This window comes from Panthera tigris, chromosome F2 (genome assembly GCF_018350195.1).
Source record: "Panthera tigris isolate Pti1 chromosome F2, P.tigris_Pti1_mat1.1, whole genome shotgun sequence".
NCBI classification, from domain to species: domain Eukaryota; kingdom Metazoa; phylum Chordata; class Mammalia; order Carnivora; family Felidae; genus Panthera; species Panthera tigris.
Genome location: NC_056676.1, coordinates 69,862,026 through 69,882,767, shown reverse-complemented (window position 1 = coordinate 69,882,767; position 20,742 = coordinate 69,862,026). Strand labels below are relative to the sequence as shown.

At 47.3% G+C, this 20,742-nt stretch overlaps 1 long non-coding RNA gene across 2 annotated transcripts in view; it reads right to left on the bottom strand.

Annotated features, from left to right (window-relative positions):
• LOC102954788 overlaps positions 1–20,742 on the bottom strand; it is a 74,487-nt gene that overhangs the window by 37,979 nt on the left and 15,766 nt on the right. Inside the window, exon 1 of one of the 2 annotated variants that reach the window (XR_006213022.1) lies at positions 3,698–3,833. The exons of the other annotated variant lie outside the window; for it this stretch is intronic. This is a non-coding gene — a long non-coding RNA (uncharacterized LOC102954788). Of the gene's footprint in view, positions 1–3,697; positions 3,834–20,742 lie in introns of those variants that run through there. 2 annotated transcript variants of the gene reach the window in all.

Below are 20,742 nucleotides of genomic sequence, written 5' to 3'. Positions count from 1 at the left end.
GTTAAGAAGGAGAGGGTGAGAGGTCATGGTGAGTCCAGAAAATTCAGCAGGAGCCCTGGTAGAACAATGGGACTTTACCTTGAGGGCTATGTGGACCCATAGTGCAGGGTTTAAGCCAACAAGTAATATGAAGACATTGGCATTCAGAGAGGTCGCTGGGCACATGAGTGGACTAAGGGGGAGCAAGCCTGGAGGCGGAGGCCTCTGGGACATGGTGGTAGCCCCAACAAGAGAATGGCAATGGGACACAGAGAGTGGACAGAGCCACAAAAATCAGGAGCCACACCTGCCAAGTCCACCCACACTGGAAGCAGCCCCAGGACACCCGGATGAATTGGGTTCTCTTTCCAGATACTGGGTGGAGCTTGACATGGTAGCTGCCCCTAAGATATTAAAAAGCCAAGCCAAGGGGTGCCTGCATGGTTTAGTCGTTAAGCGTCAAATGCTTGATCTCAGCTCAGGTCTTGATATCTTGGTCATGAGTTGGAGCCCCCCTGCACTGGGCATGAGGCCCACAAAAAGAAAAAGAAAGAAGAAAGAAAGAAAGAAAGAAAGAAAGAAAGAAAGAAAGGAAGGAAGGAAGGAAGGAAGGAAGAAAGAAAGAAAGAAAGAAAGAAAGAAAGAAAGAAAGAAAGAAAGAAAGAAAGAAAGAAAGAAAATTGAAAAGCCAAGCCAAGAAAGATTCTGGTGTCAGAACCCTGTATCCTTCTTCTTTGATTCCACAAGCTCAAGTCATAGCAATCCAGAAGACTCTCTTGGTAAGCAGAGCAGAATTTTTCTAATTTCTGGCCCCAAAGGTATCCCTCTGCACAGCTTCAGCCTTAAGCCAGTGCAGGGAATGAAGAGGGAGGGAGAGCTGGGAGGACCAGGAAAACCAGTTCTTAATAATAATGGGTCGGCTCCTCATAATAATAGCTTCTGGTTTACAGAGCACTTTCACAGACATTATCTCATTTGATTCTCACAGTGAATGGGGAGTGGAGGGAGGAGGGACACGAGGCAATTAGCATCAGTCCCACCCTTTCAAATATGGATGCTTGTGGCTCAAAGAAGTGAAGTGATTTGCCCAAGATTACAAAACCCATGAGTGGTTTTATGACTCTCACTTCAGTGCCTCAGCTCCCTCCCTTAGAGCTAATTTTTTGGGAGTGAGAGTTGTTCTTTTTGCCTAGGAAGAAGGATGGCATATGTATGCCATTAACTCTTAACAACAGGAAGTTCAAGTCTAACAGAGAATCGCTGGGCTGATGAGGTCCAAACAGGACACCTTCGAGTGCTGTGGGCACAGGGTATGGGCAAAAGGAGAACAGACTCTAAGTGTTGCTGGGAGGGAGCTGGATGTACAAGAGGCAGGAAAATGCTAGTGAATGGTTGTGCCTGAGGGGACTGCTAGAATGAGGACCTGGGGGGGGAAAGAAGGGAGAGTAGGAACTTCGCACAAGAGTCAAGGGCTGCTAGATGGATGAGTCCTTCAGCAGAGGCCAACAGCCCATCTAGATGTCAGGAAACGAGCAAATTCCACAAACAGCTTCATCAACTCTGAGTAGGGCATTCGGGTAAAAGGTCCTTGCTGTGGTGCCTGTTCATGTCAGCACAGAGTTGATACGAAGAAAGACCCGAGTCTCTGTGTCAGGACAGACATCTCAGTGAAATCCACCAAGCAGAAACCAGCTCTTGTGGGCTTGTGGTATGGGGTCTGGCAGCTGACCAGGAAGCTGTGAATGGTTCCTGTTTCCAGAGTAGTTGAGCTGAGTCCCTCCCACCCCAGAGAACCACAGAAAGGAATTTCGCAGGGATGGTCCATACCTGGCAACCAGGAAGGAAAGAGGGAATGATTTCCCAGGATCCTGTTGGAGACCCACATCAAAATGGCTCTGTCATCTCTATCCTGAAGTGGGGAGAATCAGAGCATATGAGCCTCAAACCACAGGCACGGTTGGTACTTCCTGCATACCCGCTGTACCCCAAATCCTATGCAGAGCCCTTTATGCTTGACCCCATTCAGTCCTTACAACAGCCTCGCATTATGTTGAGGAAACGGAAGCCCAGAGTGTATAAGCACTCTATCCAAGTTCACCTAGCAAATGAACTGCAGAACAGATTTGTCAAGAAGTCTGGAAGCTCAGACCTCATGTTCTTTCCACTCCCCACAAAGCTTGTGAGTTTGAGTGCTTGAAATAGCATGGCAGGGGTATGAGAGGAAGGGGGCATGGAAGCAGGATGGAAATTGTGTCTTAAGCCACCACCCTGACTCACTCCCTTAATAAGCATCTAATGACAGCTGAAGTGTCTGCCTTGGGGGAAGTGGGGGTTTCTAGAATAGTACTTTGGAGAAAAATCCCGACTGGCAGTGACTGAGGCATGAATCAGCACGGCAAGTTCCAGGTCAAAGAGGAAGCCTTAAGGAGCAGCAGCCCCAAATGCAAGAGGAAGAGTTCAGTGTCATCTGAGAAATCTGGGACCCACAGGGGCTACATCGTGTCTTTCTGCTTCCAACTTCAGCCTTGTATCAAACTGCTCCCTAAAGTGGAAACTACCGCAGCCTGGCCTTCTTCTAGGTCACTGACGTGAGGATCCCCATCTGGCCTCAGGTCTTTGTTCCTCGAGTAGTCTCCATTGGGAACATCCTTGCTCTCTTCTCTGCCCCTCTAACTCTGAGCAGTACTTCAAAGCCAAACCCAAATTCCTATCCTTCCATGAGATCTGTCTGACCTAGTCTGTTCACTCATGAATTCAATGAATCATCCACTAGACAATATTTGTTAAGCACCCCAATTCCTGAGCACCATGGAAGATATTGGGACACATTGACAGAAGACTGTCCCTACACTCATTGCTTCCTTGGAAAAGGAAATGCATGGGAACAGAGTGTAATAAGAATAACAATACGACCTTGGGGGATGCTTCAATGTTAACAGAAATGCTTAACTTTTCTGGGCTATGGATGGGTCGGGGAGGCTTCCAAATGAGGCAGCATCCTGGACGTGTTTTGAATGATGGGTGAGATGACCAAAAAGCAGGGTACTCGGAGTCAAGAGATCTGGGCTCCAGTCCACCCTCTGCCTCTATCCTGACCTTGAAGGAGGCATCCCTCCTCTTTGGACCTCATTAAGGGGGCTGGACTGGCACAGCAGCCAACACCTGTCCTGCCTGAGCTCTGGTCTTCATATTGCCTGGCCACCAAATATTACTCATCCTGCCTTTTGTATCGCCAAACCTCTATTTTCTTATATGTAAAAATGGAGATGCTAATAACCAAACCTTGGGACTCCGGAAGATGCAACAAGACAATGGCAAAGTGCTTTGGAAATGCTCATATGCAGAGCGCTGAGAAGGGACTGTGTGGTTGTGTGTCAGTTCTCCACTGATGATGCTTCCCTCTGCCTTCCTCCAGGCATCTAGCACAAGGATGGACACACCACAAGAGCATCATAGTACATGCTGAATTGAGCTTTATTTTACACGTACATGCACACACATTCACACGCACCAGCACGCACACACTTGTCCTCCCTACATCTCAGAATATTTTCCCCCTTCATCCCCATCAAAGCCCTGACCTCCTCTGTCCAAACCCTACTCTACCAAGTGCCCAGCAGCCTCCCTCCCAGGGCACCAACTCATCTCTTCCTTCTCTGCTCCTCACCATGACTCAGCGACCCACCTGCCATCTGTGAGCACCATTCCCGGGTCCTACCTTCTGAGTGTCATCCTAGACCTCCCATTCTTGTTGGAGCAGGTGGTTGGTGAAGTTGCCGTGGGAGGCATGACCACTTACTGAATGCCTGCTCGGTGGCCAGGCTCTGTGACACCTCCCATTGATCCTCCCAATACCTCTGTGTGATGGCAGTTATGATTCTCACTGTTCTGATAGTAACTGCCATCATGAAATGAACACCTGTCATGTGCCAGGCACTATACCCAGTGTCTCACAAGTATAAATCCATCTAACTGTATACTTTAAATATAATAAGCTCATTATATGACAGTTATATGTAGATAAAGCTGGTTGTTGGGTGTTTTTTTAATTTAAAGAAGACGCCGGAATTGGGGGCCTAGGGATGTACGTGTCAATGATATGGGAAGTTTCTCAGTCTTGTGTAAAGGGAGCTCTGAGAGCACACATTCGCCCTGTAACAGTAATCCCAGGAAGTCACGTTTAGGCACCTGCTGGGACCTCCACAGAGGCAGTTGAAGTAGAAGAAAAAATACTGGCCAAGGAAGAAAAGGACCTGATTTTTAACTGAGGCCCTGCTTTTACACACTCTGTGTCTTCGCATGGAAACACCCCCATGTGTTGATTAGACAGGAGCTGAGCTCCCATTGTAGGAGGCAGCAGGACATAACAAAATGGCATGAGTTTGCAACCCAGACATACCTGGATTGGTTTTCCCACCTTGTCGTTGAGGAATGCACTAAGCCCAAGCGTACAGTGATGCATTTTAAGACCCTGAAGCCCCTCTTCCAAGTGAGCTGTATCCAGATCAAGAATCAGAGCACTGTCAGGACCCCATAAGCCTCCTCCTGCACCCTTCCAATCGCTATGTCCACCAAATAAACCTTGATTTGGCTCGACTTCCTTCACTCATTAGCTGTGTGACTTTCAGCAGATTTTCTGGTCTATAAAGTGGAGCTAATAATGCTAATTTAACAAGTTTTATTTCTTAAAGAAGAAAATGAAATAACATGTTTAAAACACCTAGCACAAGGCCTGACATGTTAGAGATGTTTCATACATGGGAGTTCCCTTCCCAAGAAGAAGCTTGGAAGGGCCAGACCCCGAGGGGCAGGGGGCACAGAGTCAGGGACGCAGCACTGGCACACCCCTGGGAGAGTCACTTAGCCTTCTTGGGCCTCTGTCTCCTGTCCTGTAAAGCGAAAGCCCTGTAAATGCTAGACATAACATCACGCCTCTCCAAGGACCTTGCCCGGGCTATGAGGATGAATAAGACGTAGCTTTTGCTCCTTAAGAGCTGAGAATCCAGAACTCTCCAGTTCCCATCAGGTGTGAGTGGGAACCCTGGCTTCTGTGCAACAGTGTAAATACATGTGATGCACAAATGGGAGACCAGTGCCACCCTCGCCGGACTGCTCATCATGAGCACCAGAAGGCTTTTAAAGCAAAAGTGTTCCCTCTTCCCCACCCAAATCAGGATCACTAAGGGTTAGGCCCCATAGATGTGTCTGTGTTGCTAAGGCCCCCAAGTGATCTCAGTGCACGTGGTCTGCAGAGACCAAGTGAGAGCTGCTGGTGAAGGAGTCGGACCAAAGTTGTGTTGAGCCAGGACACGTTGCGCGTTAGCCATTACTTGATAGAGTGAATCCCCAAGACCAGTTTGCTACTTCCTCGTTTGCCTCTTCCCCCTCAGATGTGCCCCAAACATACTCTTGTTCATTGAGAACACCCAGTTATTTGAGCTCCAATCAAGCAACCCATTTCTTCTTTCAAACCAGAGTGTGAGTTCTTAATTCCCACTGTGCCCGGGCTATTGGGAATGACTTATCTGTTTTTGAGCAGCACCTGATGAGGAAGTGACAAGCCAGGCTTAGTGCCTTCTCTAAACAAATAGCCTCCCAGCACCGAGAGCAAACTACATTGCCAAGCGCAAGCTGCTCACACGGACGAGTCCCTACACCCCTTGTCATAAACGCTAATGGTAAGGAACACCCATCACTGAGGATATCCATAACAGCCTTCCCAAAGAATGGACTTCATCCAATTGCCAGCCCTGATGTGTATCAAAGAAGGAATAATTATTAATAACACTAATAATCGTGATAACAGTAGCCAGCATTTACAAGGCACTGACCATATGCCTAGATACTCCTGGGCACTTGGCAGATGTTGCTTTACTTAATCCGCATCACAAATGGAGTTATTGGTCCCAATTCTTCATCCCTCTTTTTGGCCTCATCCATGCCCTCTGCCACGAGACTACAGTTCTTTTCCCTAGAGACAGAGTGTGTGTTCCCCACCCCACGTTCCTCTGACAAGCCTAGACTCAATCAGTGAAGCTGCCGATATCAGAGCAGCGAAACACGGTTGTGATTTGAAGTCACTGAGTATTAGGATGATTTGTTACACAGCAACAACTGACCAAACCAGTCTCCTAGAGCAGACGTTGGCAAACAAATAAAATAAGTTTTACTGGAACTCAACAACACCCACTCATTTCTGTGTCGTCTCTGGCGGCTTGCAGACTACCCAGCAGAGGCGGGTGTTTGCAACAAGGACCATCTGACCTGCAAAGCCTAAAATATTTACTATCTGCCTTTAGAGAAAGTGTTTGCTCATCTCTGCCCTAGAACTGAGTTTCAAGACTTTAGCGGGCATCAGAAACACCTGGAGGGCTCAGAATTCTGATTGTGGAGGTCCAGAGTGGGGTTCAAGGATCTGCTTTGGTCTCCCGACCCTCCCCACTCATCAGGCTCTCCGCCCGCCCCAGACAGGCACCCGCTCCTTTGCCAGGGCATTTGAACTTGCTGCCTCTCGGCCAAGACCACCCAAGCCCCAGCTATCTGCCCGGACTTCTGCTTTGCTTTGTTCAGACCTCTGCTCACTGTGTCACTGAGCCCAGTCTTCTCTGACCTTCCTTGCTAAAAACAGGTGTCCCCGGCCTCTTTAGTCTTTATCCCTTTACTAGGCACCCCTTCTTTGTATAGCACCCATTATACATGTACACGCATCTTCCCAATTGTCTGTCTCACTACACTGTAAACTCCTTGAGGGCAAGGGATTCTGCTTCAATCCCTGCTGCCTCCTCAGCGCTTAGGACAGAACCTGTCACCTGGCAGGGGCACCAGCAGTTGTTTTGAATGAGTGAATAAATGGCAGCTGTTATTAAAGTTCCAGTTGACAAATATCTTTTCTTATTCTCCGCTCCCAATTCCCTTTAAAAGGACTCAGCGAAGAGCCCAGAAGAGGCAAAGGAAGCTCTGTCCGCTGGCTGCGCCCTCCAGCCGGACCGCCCAGGCTCCAGCCGTCTGCAGACCCCCAGGCCCGGGGCAGCCCCAACGGGGACTCAGCAGGAGTCCTTGGGGACACAGGTTTCAGGCCTTGCACCACCGGGACACATGTGACTTTCTCCCGGTTGGATTGCTTCTTCGCATCGGCCCCTGTGTACTTTGGCTTCGGACGCCTCTGTTTACAAATCTGGGTCGAGGAAGGACAGGAATTCCAACAACATGCGATTCACAGAAGCCAGCCGGTGCCTCCTGTTCTGGCTTTTCCTTGGAAGAAGGCAGTGCGGAGAAAACACAATCATCGCTTGGACTTTGAAGCCACACAGACCCAGTTTGTGTCCAGCTGGGACTCTGGGCAAATCATATAACCTCTGCGAGCCTCCATTATCTCATTTTAAAGGAAGATGATAATGCGTGTTTGTTATTAGAATTGGAACCAACAGACAAAGTCCCCTAAAAACTTGATAGTATTATTTATATTTCTGGGTGATCCTCCAATATGTCCATTTCAGGCACAGTCCTGGACCCGTCCTCAGTACCATTCTCTCCCTGAGATAGGTGACCGTCATTTTTACGTTCTGTTTCTTCACATACCATGGGACCACCTACTTCTCCCTCTCCCTGGGAGGGTCTCCACAGGAGAACTGGTCATTACCAGCATAGACTTGGGCGTTGTCAGCCTGGGATTTTAACCAGGTCCCCATCCCATCTCACTCAGTGATCTTGAGCAAGTTACTTCTCTCCGTGTGACTCAGTTTCCCACTCTGCATAATGGGGACCACAGTGGTAGCTGTGGACCAAACAATGCCAGCTGACTACTGTAACGCCCTTTCCCTCCCTCTTCCCCATTGCTGCCTCCAACAGGGGAGCCGGGAAGCGCGTCTCAGGAGTCACCAGCCCACCTTATAGCTAGGGTCGCGCTTAGCTCATTCTGGCCCAACAGACACAAGCAGAAGACTGTCAGTGAATGCTGACAAAGCCTGAGGATTAAATTACAATATCTCCGTGAACAGCCTGGGGAAAGGCCTGACATGGTGCGTAAATACTTGTGGAAAGGGAGAGTCAGAATTCGGCGTGAGTCAGAATTCAGCAAGAGAGAGGAGGTGAGGCCCAAACCCATGAGCGCTGGGCCTGGCCACCCCCGCACCAGGTCTGCGAACTGTCTCAGAAGAAGTCTGTCCCTGGTGGGGAGCCAATTAAAGGGTCAATACCAGGGATCTGCCATCCCTCGTTGGACTGTGAAGTGCTTATGCATTGGTCTCCACATCAACTGGTTTTATAGAGAGAGCGTTCCAGTCACCATTAAGTGTGAACGATGTCTTTTCATCTCACCCAGCCTCGCGGCCTGCAGACCAGACAGGGCAAAGCTCTGTGGGAAGCCCCAGGACACAGGGCTGCAACCAGCAAGGTCCCCTGGGCTGCCCTGGTGGAGCAAATAACAACCACAGCACCGCTCTGGAGAAAAGTTAACAGCCGCGTCTGCGATCCCCTCAGGTACCCTCTCCCCAGCTGAAGAGCTGTGACACACGGTGTCCAAGCTCTCCAACAGGAAGGAGCTCCTGGTACTGGGGGGGAAGCTAGCGAACACGCTGGGAGCACCGACTCCCCTGCAAGAGTGACTCCCAGATGCCCCACGGAGGTGACTGGTTGCCAGAGAGGGCGTGTCCCGAGGTTGACGCTGAACAGGGGCGGTGCGTGCCCAGCTTGGAGAATTCTCAAATATGTAAAAGGTCATATCATGCTGGGCACTCAGTAGCCCTTTGGAAACATGTTTTAAATACCTTCAGTGTCTAGTTTCCCGCAGGCCGAACCTAGAAAACAACTGTGGGAGTGTTCTTTCCAAAATGCAAAGCGGAGACTGTCAGTCTCCTGCTCGGAACATTTGGTGGCTCCGAGTTAAAGGTGAAACTGAAGCCTCACCTGGGAGATGCGCCTGCTGTTTACCTCTTTTTCATTTCTCTTTCTAGGCTGGCTATCCCCGCCGACGCACGGGGACTCTCATCCCTGCTTGTCTCTGTACAGAATTCCATTCACTCGATGATTCACTCATTCACTGCACATTTATTAAGCACCTACTGCCTCTCTATGCGTCAGCTACTAAGATACAAGAGTGAGCAAGAGTGGCTTTGTGTTCCCCAAAACCACAGCATTGAACTCAGGAGCCTTCCACCTGGCAACACATCAGAATCACCCACAGGGCTTCTTCAAAGTACGGAGGTTTGGACTTCCTCCCAATATCCCGGGATGGGAAGAGAGGGGGGAGATTCAGGGAGTGACAAGGTGACAAAGGGAGTGGGGTAGCTAGACTCCAATCCCTCCTGTTACCTTCCTGGGGATCGTTAGGATGAGTGGGGGAAGAGCAGAGTTTTGGAGTCGAAAAGACTGGTTCAAAATCCAAGCATCCATATATTCTGAGTTTCTGGAACATTCGAGCCTTACATCTGCTGCCTAGCAAAAGTCCTAATAATCTCTCCCTTTTACTCTCAAAAGTACCCTGATTTGGATGATGAATTATATGGCCACTTGCTTCTAACCTCCGCTTTCCCCTTTCCTACCATGAGAACCTGGAGATTGTTGAAGCTCCCTGCGCGTTGGCTTCATGGTCTAGAGCACAGCATGATGTTAGAAAGTGGAAGAAGTAAAAGATCACGGCCGCCAAGCGCTTCGGAGAGTGGGTACCTAATTCACAGAAGCTGTTATTATTCTTGGCCTTGCAGGAAGTAGCCCTCATTTGTTCTGAGTTGCTCCTGGCAAATGAAATGACACCATAAGGATGAGACCACATTCAGATGAAAAAATAGAGCATCTGTATCTGTGGAGGAAGTGGTCCTGAGTCACTAGGACGTGGCTTCGGTGGTTGCTGGCCAGGAGGACAAACCTATCTTGAGTCTCTGTCACAACATTTAAGCTGCAGCGCAACCTTCTAGAAAGCAGGGCTTTCCTACCCTCCTCATTGGTTGAAGTTTCTCATAGAGTTGGGTCAAATGTCTCTGAGGGGCCACGTGGAGGGCAGAGGGAAGAGAGAGACTGACACATTCTCTGTCCGGGTGACCAGCCACTCGTGACTCATCACATGGGGAGAAGGAGCGGTGATTCTGCTGGTGACTCACTCATGCCCACCAGGAAGCCCCCTCTTTAGGTCCTCTTTCTGGGCTCTTCAATTTGCATTTGGTGCCAAAGGGAACCTAGAGGAGAGGGAGACAGAAAGATCTGCCGGCTGGATGGAGTGTGGTTTGACCCAGTGGCAGTGACAGGCAGGGACAGAGAGGAAGAAATGCTAGCACACCTGGCTCCCTGGATAGAAACTTACCAACAACCAGCAGAGAGAATTTTAATGCCTAATGGTGAATATTTATAATATTTCAGAGATCTTTGAGGGTTGAGCATTTCCCACGGACAAAGGAAAGACCTAGAGCTTTAAAGAAATCAGAAATCTCCTTGGATGAAAGTGCATGAAGGAATAGCCAGATGAATGGATTGCTTAAAAGTCTAAGGTATATTCATCTGAAGATAAAATCATTCAACATAGAGAAGGGGTGTGTAGAGTCTAGAATAAATAGACCAAGACCGGAATTATCCAGACCTGTTCTAGAAAGATGGGCACAGAGGCTGGTAGGTATTTGAGTCTCTAGAATCACTCCAAGTTCTCAGGTGAGTGATTAGTTTTCCCAAATTGCAGTGGACAAAATAAGTGTGGCGTATGCCCAGAAAGAACTCTTACTTTGGCAGATATGCATTCATTCATACCGCTGGTACATACAACTGATTATATTACACGTGTATTTCTTTGAACGCAGGTAAAAATATACAAATTTCTTTCTTTCTTCAGACACGCCAAGCCTAAGAGCCCAGACAGTTCTCTCTGCCTGAAGAGTTCTCCAGCCACACACCACCTGCCCCGCTCCTCCCTGCAGGTCTCAGTCTAATGCTGTCTTCACAGAGAGTGGCCTTCCCTGGCCACCATGTCAAACATGAGTATCCCTGGTCATTCTCTCTCCAGTCTTCTGCCTTCTACTTATGAAGCACTTCCAGGATCTTGTCCATATCTTGGTGTACTTTTTATTACATGTCTCTGTCCTCCAGAATATAAGCAACAGGAGAGCAGGTGCTCTGTCTTATGCTTGCCGCCTTCTCTAGTGTCTTGATCATTGCTTGGCACGTCATAGGTGTCTAATACATATTTGTTGAATGAAGACCTATTGAAATGAATTATGACCTTAATAATAACATTCTGGGGGTGTCTGGGGGGCTCAGTCAGTTGAGTATCTGGCTCTTGATTTTGGCTCAGGTCATGATCTCATGGTTTGTGGGATTGAGCCCCACATCAGGCAGATCTTTACTGAGAGTATGGAGCCTGCTTGGGATTCTCGCTCTATTCTCTCTCTGCCCCTCCCCTGTTCATGTGTGCTTTCTCTCCCTCTCTCTCTCTCTCTCTCTCTCTCAAAATAAATAAACTTTAAAAGTAAAACCTCTATTAAAAACAAGCAGTGACATTCTTGCATAGGAGAAATACGTATGAGCTGTGGCTAGGGCATGGTGAACTGTGTGTCACCCTGGGTATGGCCACGGGAGGAGATAAAATGTTTGCTGATAATTACACCCCTCTCCCCTCCAGCTGAGCCACAGACCTGGGAGTTAGGTAGGGATGGACTATATGCATTATGGTGATAAATACGGGTTAGAAAACATGGCTTAGAACTGAGTCTAAAATATGCTTCCTGTTCCTTCTTCTTCCAAGGGGCTTACTCACTGCATTGCAGCCATGAAACTTCAGGCCTTCCTTCTGTCTTCCCTCGCTCTCTTCCTCACCCCTCCTATCCCTCTTTTACCCTGACTCACGATAAGGTCTGCTCCAGTGGCCTGACTTATAGCAAAGGTATGAGCTGAGAGAACATGTGTGACTCTAGAGAGAACTGGGTGCCTGAGTGGCTCAGTTGGTCAAGCGTCTGACTCTTAGGTTTGGCTTGGGTTGTGGTCTCAAGGTTCATGAGTTCAAGCCTCACATCGAGCTCTGCTCTGACAGTGCAGAGCCTGCTTGGGATTCTCTCTCTCTCTCTGTCTCTCCTCTCTCCCTGCCCATCCCCTACTCTCTCTCTCCCTCAAAATAAATAAATAAACTTTAAAAAAAAGAGACAGAGAGAGATTAAATAGCATGTCAGTGCCAGGTAGAGGCCCTGGTCCCAGCCTCACCGGTCAGAAAAGCCATTCTTTCATGGGAAGGAGTTAGGGAAGAAGCTTCCTCTCCAGTTCTTCTGAGACTGTGGAAATTTCTGTGTGGAGGTAGGCTAGTGCAGGAACAGTTGGAAAAGAGAATGGTTCTCCATACAGTCAAGGTCACACACACATCTGTGTGAAAGGAAAGTCAAAGACCACTGTGAACAACCATGAACTCCTGGTCATAAATTACATCTTGGATACCATGGGCCCTAATATATATCTCTGTGCCTGGCCAACAGTAGCGGTCAGTAAGTGTTGTGCTCAACAATGTGTGCTGAAAGAATGGAAGACCATGCGAGTGGTTAAATGAACTAGTGATTGAGTAAAATATGTATTATACATTAGCCTCTTATGAATCTTGCTCATATGCCTAATTTTAAATCCTGATCACCTTAGAATATATACAAAAAAATTATTTTACAAATATGTAAGGTTAAGAACCAGAACCTGGACCCATAGTGACCCCCACTAACTTCTGGTCACCTTGTAAACCCTCTTGGAACATCTTTTAGCTCCAAGGAGGCTCAATTACTTTTAGTAGGTGGTCCACATCATCTGTGGTCAATCAATACGTCATCTGTCTGTCTTCCGCCTCTTGAGCAGGGTATCTTAACTTCAGTCCATGGACTCTTTACAAGGATCAGAAGACAGATTGCTGGGAGTCTGTGTATTTGGATGCAGCAAAAAATGCACTTACTTTCCCTCACCTCTAACTGAAATTCAGCATCTTTATCCCCTGTGAATGTAGGCAACAAGCCCCAATATTAATAAGATCTGTGATTTTTATCACCAGCAAGAATCACAATTTCATATCATGTGTCAGCCTTTGCAGGTACTTATGTCTACTTCAAAGTTACATTAGTTATTGGACCTCTTAGATCTTACTTAATGCCTTCATCAATAAGCACTTGCAATACCTGTGTACGCATGCCCCTAGAGGATCCTTACTGACCACACCTCCTGGTATTCATACCCTGGATAATCCCCTCCTGTGAATGGGGGCTGAACCTAGTGACCCGCTTCTAATGAATAGAGTATGGCAAGAGTGAAGGATATCACATACAAGATGAGACTATGAAGATAGTGACTTCTGTCTCGCTTGTGTTCCCTCTCACTTACTCTGATGAAGCCAGTTGCCATGTGTGAGCTGCTCTATGTAGATGAATTAAGGGTAGCCCCTGGCCAACAAACAGTGAGGAACTAAGGTCCTCGGTTCAACCTCCCATGAAAAACAAAATTCTGCCAACAACTGTGTGAGTGAGCTTAGAAAGCAGTTTCAATCCCAGACAATCTTAAGAGACTGCAACCCTGGCCAACACCCACACTGCAGCCTCAGGAGAGACTCTGAGCCAGAAAACCCAAGCTAAGCCATGCTCAGATCCCTGACCCACAGAAGCTGTGAGATAATAGATGTTGCTGTTTTAATATGTTAACTTCATTGCTCAGCAACAGATAATGAATACAGTGAGATAGATAGATGATAGATAGATAGATAGATAGATAGACGATGGATGGGTGGATGGATGGATGGATGGATAGATACATAGATAATGGATGGATGGATAGATAGATAGATAGATAGATAATGGATAGATAGATAGATAATGGATGGATGGATGGATGGATGGATGGATGGATAGATAGATAATGAATGGATAGATAGATAGATCTCCTGACTGGTAACTGCATCTCAATATAACTAGTTTCCTTGGAGGAGTGGTCTTGGGCTTCACTAGTTTGACGAGGTCATCCATGCCACCCAGAGGTTAAAAGCCCCTGCCCCAGACTCTATTTTTGAGAAGACACTTATTCTGGAAGGGGCATTAGGGGGTAGTGTACATCTGAAGCCACATCCTCTGGAGGTAGTGAAGGGAAGGAATAAGGAGAACCAGGGAGTAGGGTCTGATTCAGCTAATGGGCTGTCACAAAGTTGAAGCATTTTCATCAAGATTTTCATCAAGACAACAAGAGACACCAAAGGGAGATAAGATAGCTGAGAACCCAGGTGGCAAGTCTGGGCCCAGAGTAGGAAGGGTAACAGAGCAGAGGATGAATGGAAAAGCCAGGGATGAAACCAGGAATGTCAGACATGGGGAGAGGAGAGTTGGCCTGGCTACATAATGCAGAAGTCCCTCCCGAATGCATGTTGGGTCTTCGGTGCTTTGTCCTGATGTTTTTAAAAGGCAAGATTAGTACAGAAAATATAATTCCATCTCCCATTCAGGGTAGGAATCTCATGCTGTGTGATGGGCATTTAGGCACCACTTCTCTGCCTTCTCATCTAGACGGTAAGCTCCTCAAAGGCAGAGCCCTACGTGTCCTTGTTTCTTTGGTACCCTGGACATGGAAGGCAACATACGCTTTCATAAATCAAATACCTGCTAAATGATAGTGCTGCACCTGGGAACAGAAGATGAGTTAGGCTCAGTTTCTGCCTCAAGTCATTCATGGTCTAAAGAGGGAACCAGAAGGGTACCTGGGTGGCTCAGTCCATGAAGCAACCAGCTCTTGATTTCAGCTCAGGTCCTAATCTCATGGTAGTGAAATGGAGGCCTGCACTGGGCTGGAGCCTGCTTGGGATTCTCTCGCTCCTTCTCTTTCTGTCCCTCCCCTACTCTCATGCATTCTCTCTCTCTCTCTCTCTCTCTCTCTCTCTCTCTCTCTTCTCTTCCTCATAATAAATGAATGAATGAATGAATGAATGAATGAACGAACAAACAAGGAACCAGATAAAGATGGATAGTGGCTTTAGGAAGCCCTAATTCAAATATGAGCTGTGTTTCTTAACTGAGCTTCTTAGTTTGATGGTTCTTCGAGCCTTGACTTTACACCTATTAAGGGAAGGCTGTAACACTCATTTCCCTGGGTTTTGAAATTTTAAATCAGATGATATGTTTAGAGAACACTACTCAAGGCAAGACATACCCTGGGTATTTCTACCTCACCTTTTATTCTGGTGCTGCTTCCAGCCTTGGGTCTCAAGGCCCCAAGGGTTTATGTGAGATCTAAGTCCTATGTGAACACTGTGGCCATGTGCCATGCTCCAAGGGCTCTCAGAGGCAGAGACCATGTGGAACTCCTTTTCTCAACCCCAGCAAACAGAAAATCACTGCCTCAGAGTAGGGGCTGTTCAGCACATGTTGATAAATGCTTAAGATGATACATGACAAATCCTAGAAAATCCTCTAAGATTGAGCACAACAGCACTCTGCAAGAAGGATCACCATGAGCTAGAGGAGTGGGACTTTGGCTCTGCTTTTAAAAAGTGTAGAGGGCTCGGGTGACTGGACAGGAACTGGTGGTAGAGAAAGGAAGATCCAGAAGGCTGCGCACAAGTTTTACAACAGTGCTCACCTCTGGGCAGGAAGGAGAGATATACGATGGGGAGGGACACCAAGGGAACTTTAATGACCTCTGCCAACTTTCCTTTTTAAAAAACCAGAAGATCATGATCAATGATGGCAAAATGTCAACATGTGTTAAATTGAAGTGGTAGGCACAAAGTCCCCATGCTTCTTGCTGTGTTAGAAATATTGTGTGATAAGAAAGGAAGGAGAAGCATTTCAGATGGGAAGAATGACATGGGCAGATGCAGAGAGGTTAGGAGATTGTGGCAAGTACAGACCAGCGAAGTCCTGAGGTGGAAGATGTGTCTGCAGACCCTACAAGCAGAGTGTCTCCAATGAGGGGGCAGGGAGCAAGTTGGAACTGTCCTTAGTCCTGAACCAAAACCCCACCCTTGGTCACTGCCATTTCTGATTATCCTAGAACACTGGGAGTTCTGCCTAATTCCCCAAGTGCTCGTTGGTTTCCTTGGTATTCTCTAACTTAAAGCCTTTAAGTCCAATTTTACCCAGCTGCTTCTGCAAAAAAAGAGCAGAACATGGGTATTTCTCATCCTAATAATATCTACTACTGATCAAGCTCTTATGGGTGGCCGTTTTTATACATTGCTTCATAGTGTTATAATTATCCCCATTTTATAGATGAAGAGACAGATACAGAACGATTGAGGTCACATAGCCCATAAATGGCAGAGTTGAGATTAAAGCAGGTCACATCAGTACATAGCCCAGGAAGTAGCTAATCATTCCCTGGCATATGTAAATAAGGCCTTAACTCAGAAGAAAGTATCCCCACGAAGTCATTGTCTCAAGACTTCCTATATTTCTTTTCATATACAAAAGCAGGATTGTAGATTCCAAAAAAAGAATGTGAGTGAAAGTATCTTATAAACTACCAAGTCCTATACAAATGTTGATAGCTCTCTCTAGGTTTATTATTGATAATAATGATGATAATGAGGAAAACAAGCCTTCTGCAGGCGTTAACAACATAAACCATACTCTACTTCCATTGTTCATGGAGGTAAGCCAAGGGGGAGGGGGAATATATACAGATTATGTATATATATATATATATATATATATATATATATATATATGTGTGTGTGTGTGTGTGTGTGTGTGTGTGTGTGTGTGTGTATACACATACACACACATATACAGATGGAGAGAGAAAGAGAGAGAAAGAAAGTCCCAAGATGGAGTGGGACAGACCTGGATATATGACCCCATCTCAATACGTACTAGCGATGTGAGTGTGGAAAGGTGATTCTGTAGCTCCCCACCCTGTTTCCCAGCTGAGAAGCGGATGTGTCAATAATAGTACCTACTTCCCAGAGTAATCAGTGACGACGAGAGATAATGTACGACAAGTCAGCCTAGGACAATTATGATAACTCTGATGATGGTGCCAGCGGCTATTATTTTGATTTTGATTGCTTGCTGCCTTGTGCCAGGCACTGTTAGGCACTTTACGCACGTTAGCTTCAATCTTCGTTTTGACCCTAGGAAGTTTCTATTATGATCTCCATTTTAAAGATGAGGAGATTGAGGTTCGATGAGCCCTTAATAACTGTCAGCTCAATCTGATCGAATTTGACTCATCCATAACCAGATGGCATTTGAGAGGCTGGATGGCAGGTAGGAGGTGGCTCCACTCTTTAATTTTTCTAAAGCAGAGACAGGTACTCCTATTAGCAGGTCTCACTCAGAGCTGGTGCCTGGAGAGAGAAAACCTCACAGGCAGACACACAATTCATCAAAATTCCAAATTCTAAGTCTGGTGGAATCCAGTCTGGCTCCCCAGACGCTTGGAGGGGCAGTGGCCACCGGCTCTCCTTTCTCCTAGGGTCTGGAGCTAAGGAAAACCTGGCCTCCAAGCAGGAAAGAGCCAGTGCAAGGGAGCTAGGCTCCCTCCTCTCTGCTTGGTGAGCAGGAGAGGAGATAGGAGGGAATTGTGCCAAGGTCACTGTGTTCCGGGTCAGTGTGTTCCAGCTTTGAAGTCAGAGAGCCGCCGGTGTCCAGGCAAGAAAAATGCTTCAGGGCGCTCCACCTGCCAGGCCGCTGACAAGTTCCAGCTGGGCCTCAGCCTCCAAGCAGCTGTATGGTCCCAGGAGGCCACGCTCACCAGGGACTGCCTTTCCAGCCCCAGAAGCATTGTTAGGAACCTGTGACTACAGAGACAGCCAAGCCATGGAGCACCCAATAGCCTCACTGATGTGCCCAGGTATCTTGCTCCCGGAGCCTCTGAAAGCCAGCCATGCCTGCCTCCATCACCAAATCCCATGGGGAGAAGAATTCTCCACACATTCCCTAGCTCTCTCTTCCTTCTGTCACTTTACTTATAACTCTTCTCTAATTCATTCAGTCCCGGACCCCCCAGAAAAGGCATTCAGAGATGGAGTCTGGGGAGAGCACTGAAGTGTTGGAACAGCAATGCCACAACCCACATGCTTAGTGCTTCCTTCTGCCCCTGAGCCCAGCCACCCAGAGCGGGCCAGCAGGCTCAGATGTGGGCACGCTGGGGATTGCCACCTCCTGCACTTAGGGCAAGCCCCAGTTTGCTGTTCTCACAAGGGGCCAGGGCTAAAGACCTAATGAAAATGTGGTTCCCCTTAGAAAAGCAGGAGGGAAAAGTACTATTCAAAGCACTAAGATACAGGGGCGCCTGGGTGACTCGGTCGGTTGAGCGTCCGACTTCGGCTCAGGTCATGATCTCACGGTCCGTGAGTTCGAGCCCCGCGTCGGGCTCTGGGCTGATGGCTCAGAGCCTGGAGCCTGCTTCTGATTCTTTGTCTCCCTCTCTCTCTGCCCCTCCCCTGTTCATGCTCTGTCTCTCTCTGTCTCAAAAATAAATAAATGTTAAAAAAAAAATTCAAAGCACTGAGATACAAAGCTTTTTCCTTTCTTCCACAGCCTTACTCTTGACTTGTCATGATGTCTTTTATTTGCTATTTAATGTCATTCTAAAGAAAGCATAATTAAAATTGTAAACTACTGGCATGAAGTTTACCCTCCATCTTTATGTTGTACTTTATGTTAAATGCAGATACGAGAGCATTTGACCCTCGTGCGGAATCACCAATATTACACGATTTACATTTTGTAGTTCGTGCATGTATACATATCTCATTCTCACCAGAACAGTGGAAATACTGCACAAACCAACTCAATTATTTTTATTGCACCTTCTCAACATACATGCATACAACATACAGTCAATGGTAGTGGCAGCTTCCATAGCACACATAGTTGATACTGACTTTGAATCTTGCCAACTCCCATGCATCATGGGCCCCCCAGAACTCTGTCCTCACGGGGCATGGCAAAAACTATATATGTGACCGGGGTGGCAATGAACAACAGATGCAGTGTTGTGCCTATCTCCTCTGATCACTTACGTGTTCTATTGCCCCATCGGACTTCACTGACAAAACTCAAGTTCAAATATAAGCTTATTCAGAATTCCAAAGTGGTAGCAGCAGAGTGTTACAGCAAGCGTGGGGCTCTTCTGAGCATGGGGACCTATATGACTTTCCTTACTGCACATACATGAAGCCACCCCTTTAGAAGGATGCTCTGGGCAGTAATCCTGAGTATAAGCACTTAATGTGGCCAACTGTTCTGCCTGTCATAGAAGATGTAACCTTTCCTGGGTGTAATGTTATCTTCCTAGAGGCTTTCACCTTGTGGCTTTGCAGATCAAGTTGGGGTGATGTGTATAGACATGAAAACCAAGGTAGAGGTCTCATAGAAGAGCCTACGCTGGTACCGGCTTAGGTAGTGGGTGGAGCCAGATTGAAAGCACTGCTTCAGCACTGAGTAGCTTAGTAATGTTTGGCAAGTGACTTAGCCTTCTGAAGTCTCAGTTTGTTATGTTGTAAAACAGGGGTAATGGCTACCATGTCTCAGAGGAACTGCTAGACGTCAAGATGACTCAGGCAAAGTCCCTGTGCCCGAGATACACAAAATTAATGAGCACTATTGTATTGGTTTTGTTAAAACATTTCAGGTCTCTAAACTTCAGATATCCTGGTTGCTCTTTCTACCCCTAGATACTCCCCAGACCCCTTGTTGCCTGCAGACACACATCTGACAGAGGAGGCAGATAATGCGTTATGAAGGCAGGTGAGTGGTTCAGTGGGCTTCCAACTCAAGTGGACATGGGCTCCAATCCCATCCCCATTTACTGCTTGGCCCTGAGCACATGACTTCACCTCTTAGGGTCTCAGTTTATCTCGTGGATAACTGTAGGCGGGGAATGACCCTAGGACCTGCTACGTGGAACCATTGTGGGGATTACATGGGCTCTAGGCAACACTTAGACTGCTTGGCACAGAACAACGCTCAGCAATTTATTCCATGCTTCAGTTACCCGTCTGCAAAAAGAAGATGCCGGGAGTCCACACCGCACAAGGTTGTTGTCTGGAACAAATGAGAATGTCCACGTAAAGTCATCAATACAGGGGCTGACACGAAGTTAGGGCATAATGACTGTGAAATGTTAGCAATGATAATAACTGGTAGTTATCACGTTATGGATGCCAGCAGATAACCACCACAATTCTCTCTCCTTCCCCTCCCCTGCGCTGGGAGTTCCCACCAGTGCCCAAGAGCACCTGCTAGTTCAGTGTCCAGGGTTAGCTTTTGCTGGTATTGCTTCGGCCCCCTTCCCCAGCAGAGACTACAGTTTACTCAAGGACTGAGCATAGTTTTGTTTTTGAAGAAGGAAACCACAAGCAAGGGCCAAAGCACAACCTTCTTCAAAACAGGACAGGGCCCCAGACAAGGCCATGGCCCTGACTTTTAGGAACGGGGAGGAGGTGTACTTTCTAGTAACCTCTTCGTGGAAGATAATAGCTACACCTCCCACCCTGCAGTTGGGAGTGAAGGTCTCCTTGTCCTCTAGTCTAGCACAAGGGGTCATGTGCTTCCTTGTTACTAGCTGTGAGATTATCTTGCTTCAAACAATCTCAGAACATCCCTGAGCTCCTTCACCCTTTCTTCTGTAACAAGGAACCATTCCCCATGAACATTGAGTACATTATCCAGGCCACAAGGCAGCCATTAATATGTGGAGCTTTCAGAGGAACCTCTCGTTTACTGCAACCCAACCCAGGGGCACCTTGGTTCGCTCAGTTTTGCATTCAACAAAAATTTCTTGAGCACTTACTATATGCCAACCATAGTGCTAGACACACAGAGACAGACCTGTTGA